This window comes from Panthera leo, chromosome A3, assembly GCF_018350215.1.
Source record: "Panthera leo isolate Ple1 chromosome A3, P.leo_Ple1_pat1.1, whole genome shotgun sequence".
NCBI lineage: Eukaryota > Metazoa > Chordata > Mammalia > Carnivora > Felidae > Panthera > Panthera leo.
Window position 1 is genome coordinate 127770591 of NC_056681.1, and position 6000 is coordinate 127776590.

Below are 6000 nucleotides of genomic sequence, written 5' to 3' on the forward strand. Positions count from 1 at the left end.
TCGCTTCTTCTGAGAAAGTCCAGAGGGCAAAATCACAGTGCAAACACTTGGGCAGCAGGAGTAATGGAGAACATGCAGAAAGAGAAAAAGAACAAACCACATTGTGCAATGTGATTCCAGACCAGATGTCATTTTGGGAAGAATAGAAAGCAGCGTGGGATGTGTGTGTGTGTGTGTGTGTGTGTGTGTGTGTGTGCATGCGTGTGCATGCATGTATGTGAGTAGAAGGAAAGACTGCCCTTGGGAGCCAGAAGACCAGTTCTTTGATTTATATAGGCCAGGAACCAGCCACGTGGGACATGTCAACCAGTTTTTCTAGGCCGCTTCTGAAACTACAAGAGATTGGAGGAAATGTTTCTGTGTTTCTATTGTTGTATACGCACAGAATCCTAGAGACGCGTGGGTGCTAACATATCTAATCAATGCATATATATACAATCTATATGGATATAGATACATGTGCTTAATCATCTGTTCAGTCTCTCAATCTGAAGTCTCTGTGCTTTCTGGCATGGCTGAGCCATGAACTTTTTCCAGCATTCCCTATAAGCATTTACCATATCTGTCACACATGAATTTTCAAGAGAGAAAGAAAGAAAAAGAAAGAAAGAAAGAAAGAAAGAAAGAAAGAAAGAAAGAAAGAAGGAAAGAAAGAAAGAAAGAAAAGGAAACCATTTTAGAGTGTTTAAAGGAAACCACTGGGCATCAGATCTCAAAACTGTCACATAGGGTACTTCATTTAATCCTAAGAACAACGCTGAAAGATAGGTACATTGTTTTCATTCTTTTTGTAAATAAAGCAATTGAAGGTCAAATAGGATTTTCCTGAGGTCCCACAGCTGGTAAGGGATAAAATCAGGAGTCAGTCCCAGGCCTCGCTGGGTCCCCAGCCTGTGCCCTCTGGGAGACGCAATGCCAATTATGTAAGTGTATATATATATGTGTGTGTGTGTGCATGTGTGCGTGTGTGTGTGTGTGTGTGTGTGTTAAATTATTTAGAAAGCTAACTTGTCTTTTCTTTCTGAGTTACCAAGAAGAAAACAGTGACTAAAAGCCAAAGACCCATGTCCTTACTTTTGAGTTTTACAATTTCTTTTGGAGCTGAACATTACGGAATCAGCTCGGAAGCAAAGAAGCCTGGGCCTGCCCCCTTGAATCTGAAATCCCTTCTGCAGGAGACCCCGGGACAGTGCGCTTTCTTCCAGAGCCCCTGCGTGGTTCGCCTGTGGCTGCCAGCTCCTAAGAAGTGCCATCAGTCCCCTTCCTTAGGAAACCCCTTAGGTCCCCGCCGACCTCACTGCTGGGAGACATTTTCAATGAGGGAATGGCAGGAAAATTCCATAGAGATACAAAGTCAAAGTCACTTGATTCCCTTCCCAGCAGGACTCCAGTTATATCATTCTGGAAAGACAAGTCTGAAGTTAGAAAATTTCTAGCCAAAGCAATTTCCTGACTCCCTAAATAATCCTTGGTGGATGACCAGCCTTGGTCCCAGAACCTGCTCACTGATGCTCACCTTAGCTCTTGGTGCTACGATTTCATTCCTTCCCTGCCCGATCTGTTCTCAGCCCGCAGAGACGAAGCATGGCTCTCTTCTGAATGACACCCATTCACGTCCCCCAACATTGTGATTAGACCCCCTGGGCTGGCCTTCTTGGGTTAAATGATCCTCATTCACTGAACTTTTCTTCCCCTGACTTATCGCTGCCCTTATATCAATTTCCTGGCCCCTCTCTGGACTCCAGGTGAAGAATGTGAAACACGCTTCCCTTGTCTAGCGTCCTCTAACATCTCTCTTTTTACATTTCATCCTGAGCAGTCAGGCACACACCAGACCCTCTTTTTAGAAAAGTAACTATCGCCCGGTTCACGTTCTTCATTTGGCTTCACCTCACATTAATTCGCGGTATGTTCCGAGACTTACAGGAAGCTGTCACTGCTATTCAGTATCTATGAAAGTTGTATCAGGATAATATATTCAATTCTAGAAACCCCAGGTACAGTGAGTGTTGACGATCGTCCATATTATTCCTATACTTAAGACATAGGCACTCAGAAACTGTCACAATAAGGGCGGGGGGGGGGAGGGGCAAGCTATTTTCTGTTCCTAATTAATCTATTACATACTCTCTGTCCCCGTCTCCATCCTTCTCCTCCGCTCCCAAGACACGCGTGTGTATGTCGAGTACTCGTCCATTAATTCATGGCACTTTGAGACACCGTTCTAGATTCTCTCTTCCAGGTGTAATTTACTGTAATCACCTCGGAAAATGAAAGCCATTTTCCTGAAGCCAGGGAGGAGGCAGACGCTCATTTGCATCCCACATTTCAAGCCCTAAATTACTCTCTGGTTCCCCAGAGGTCAAGCAAAAGCAGTGGCTGTCATTTTGCTTCTGTGTCGTGCTCGGGATCTTTCAGCAGGTCAGCGGCTGCCCCCCTGCCAACACAGTATTTGATCCCCGCTTTCTTCCCAGGCCTCAGGATTATTGAAAACATCCCGGGTTTGACCACAATCTGAAAAAGAAAACTCAACCGCACAGATGCTGAACGGGTAATATCTCTGAGAAGCACCACAGTCTGACAAAATGAGCAGAATCGGGCACAGAGAAAATAGTCAAAGCCCTGGGCTGCTCTGCTCGGAGAAGAGAACATTCAGGACGGCAGCACAAACCGCCTTCACATGCCTGAGGGCTGTCATGTGGAAGAGGGATTAGTCTTAAGCTGTGTGGTCTCCAGGGGAGGGACAAGAAGCAGCGAGTGGAAGGCCCAGAGGAAAAGATTTCAGCACTACATAGCACAGATTTTGCAAAGTGGGTGAAAAATGCGTGCATAGCCACCGCTTGCTGAATTCTTACCATGTGTCAGGTGTTCTGGTTACCAGCGGTATGATTTCCCTTAATCCTGACAAGAACTCAGCGAGGCAAATGGGCTTCTAAACATTTCCTAGCTCCAGAGACGGAGGCTCACCGGAGTATAGGGCACTGCGCCCAGGAAGAAGGAGGGTCGGGATTGGAATCCAGATCTCCCTGACTCCACAGCTCTGCTAGGAGGTGCTGACTCAGCAGGTCTCGTGGCCCGGCCACGGGCAGACCACGAGAAACTCATGGCCACGCTGAAGAGGGGGTCTGGCGCGGTTGGGTGTGAGCTCCCCCCACTTCGAGGGACACTTCCTGCCCCGAGAATCACCACTCGGGTACCACCAAGTGCAAACCCCCAGCAAGAAAGTGCATGGGGCTTTTCTTTCTCTTAAAATGAAATCATAATAGCAGCCATTATGGTAGACATTTGGTAACATTGCTCCCAGTTTCTAAATCCTCATGCGATCCCTCCAGGTAGTTGAAATGAACACACTGAACTCAAAGAGACCGAGGGGCTTGGCGAGGTCATAGGGCCCCGCCCCGGGCAGAGCTGCCCTAGATCCACCAGAATTCTGAGAAGTGAACCGTCTCCCTGAGCAGAAGTGAATGTTGTTTTTTTTTAAAATTATTTTTAATGTTTACTTATTTTTGAGACGAGAGTGACAGAGCATGAGCGGGGAGGAGCAGAGAGAGAGAGAGGAAGACACAGGATCCGAAGCAGACTCCAGGCTCTGAGCCGTCAGCCCAGAGCCCGACGTGGGGCTCGAACTGACGGACCATGAGATCGTCACCTGAGCCGAAGTCGGACGCTTAACCCACTGGGCTACCCAGGTGCCCCTGGAAGCGAATGTTTACACCATGCGAAGTGGAATAGTGTTTTAAGAGGTGGGACTCTGGAGCAAGACCCCAGCTCTACCACTCCCTGCTGTGTGACCTTTGGGAAGGTGCTTCACCTCTCTGTGCCTCACTTTCCTCACCTGTGAAATGGAGATGGAAGAACAAATTGAGCTAAAGCATTTAGATCCTTGACATTTTTTTTTTTTAATCTGAGTAGATTGAACTGCTCAGAAGGTTCCCTGCCTCCCCAGGGCTATCATCGGGAGCACCACTGCTGGGGATGGACCCAAAGGACCACAGTCCCTCTGGCTGTCAGATCCTCTCCTTACTGGGAGCAAGTTCCTCAGCAACTGTGTGCCTCGAAAGTCGCCTCTGCTGGAACTTTCTAGAGCCCAACTGGCCATCCAACATGCTCATTTTCACAGCTGGGAAACTACGGAGAGCACCTGGTGGCCAGAGGGGGGACCTCTGGTCCGAGCTGACCCGCTCGCTGAAACACAGAAACAATCCAGGGATTCCCAGCGATGGGGCTCCTGTGGGTCTGGTGGCTTCCCTGGCACCAAGAGGGAAGAGCAGATTCGCCACCGAGTTCAGGAGAGACATCGTCACCATGGCATTCGACAAGTTCAACATAGACATCATTCATCAAAACTACTAGGGCAGCACCGAACGTCTCTCTGTCTATTTTGGTTCCGTCCTGAACGTTCCTTGCACTGGAGTGAGACAAAGGACGAGATTCAGGAAGAAAACACACACACACACACACACACACACACACACACACACACAGAAGCAGAGTTTCCCCGGGCGGGAAGAGGACGAGAATGTGGGTGGGGCCCTGCTCCGGGCCCAGAAGCTGGCACACGTCACCTCACAGAGTGGCCCGGACTCTTCCGAAGAGCAGACCACCCCGGTCCCTCTCCCCAGGTCACGGGAATAATGGATGGAGGGACCAGAGCCTGAATCTTAGATCTATTCAGCTTCAAATTCCGCTCCCATCTCACTAAAAAGGCCTGAGGGTCACTCGCGCCACTGCATTCACCCAGGAATCTCCTCTTCAACAAAGGCCCTGCTTTTGGTCACCGAGGGCTGTTGTGCGCTCATAATGAGCTTCTAATCAGGTAAAGACGTGTGCAGGCTCTTTCACAGGGGCTGTGGTGAGCCAGGAGAGTAGAAGAGCCCAGGTCAGAGGCCCCACAGCGCTGGCCCAACTGCAGGAGGGGGCTGAGGTCCACCAGGGCCAGCGCTGGGGAGGGGAAGGGGTTTCTGCTCTACCCCCCCCCCCCCACCGCCACCCCGTCCTGGGTGACTCCTGCTGAATCTCCAAAGCAAGCTGCGTTCGGGCTGGGCCCACAGCAGCCAACAGCTGTGCAGGGAAAGGCACCTCCTCGGTTTCCAACCTGAGCATAGAGCGAGGGCCTCCACTGTAATCCACCACTCTACGGAAACCAATCATTCCTCCTCATTACCGAGCGGAGAAATGCCTCTCAGGGCTCCTTTCCCTCCTTACAAACAAAATAAAACAAATCCTTCCTATGGATTTCATTTGCCACTTAATGCAACCTAATGATTTCCAATTGAAACCATATTTGTATTTGTATTGACTTATTAATAGCACATCCATTTTCCACGCAATAAAGCCTGAACATGAACTGATAACTTTGACCGAAATGCATTAGGTGGCATTAAAGATTAAATAAACACCGTTTCTATGAATAATGTTTAAAGTCGTCTATTTGCCAGCCTATTGAAAATTGATCTCTGGGTATTTCAAGCTGGGGTTCCAAGGAGCGCATTTTGAACGTATTATGAGTAATGACTACGCATTACGACACGGAATGCTTTCCAGGCGATCCTTAGAGCTTGCTGCAACTTTAGTGTGTTTTAGTTAATTTGCACAAATTGTGCCATTGTTGATGGCAAAAGCCAAGCACCATGAGGACCAAACTGAAACGCATGCCTGATTCCGAAAAGCAGCTCAGAAATGACTTAGAAGACCAATGGGGAAATTCCTCCTTTCTCCGCCCCCTGGGCACGGTGGTCACATGTGTCCTCTGCCTGGGTCGTCGACCTTTGCTGTTACTCCCCATATTTTGGCAGAGCGAGTTGGACACTATCGCTCAGAAATGAGCTGCCTTCTGGCTCTGCCGTCAGGGAAGGTGCGACCTTGGGCGGAGGGGCCCTTGGCTGCTTCTCTCTGGAGTTCAACCCACTCTACCTGGAGAAGGAGACGGTCGAGCCAGGTGACTCCAGGGCCCCAAACGCTCTGGCATTTCCTGACGCTGTGATTTCACTGCACATAAAT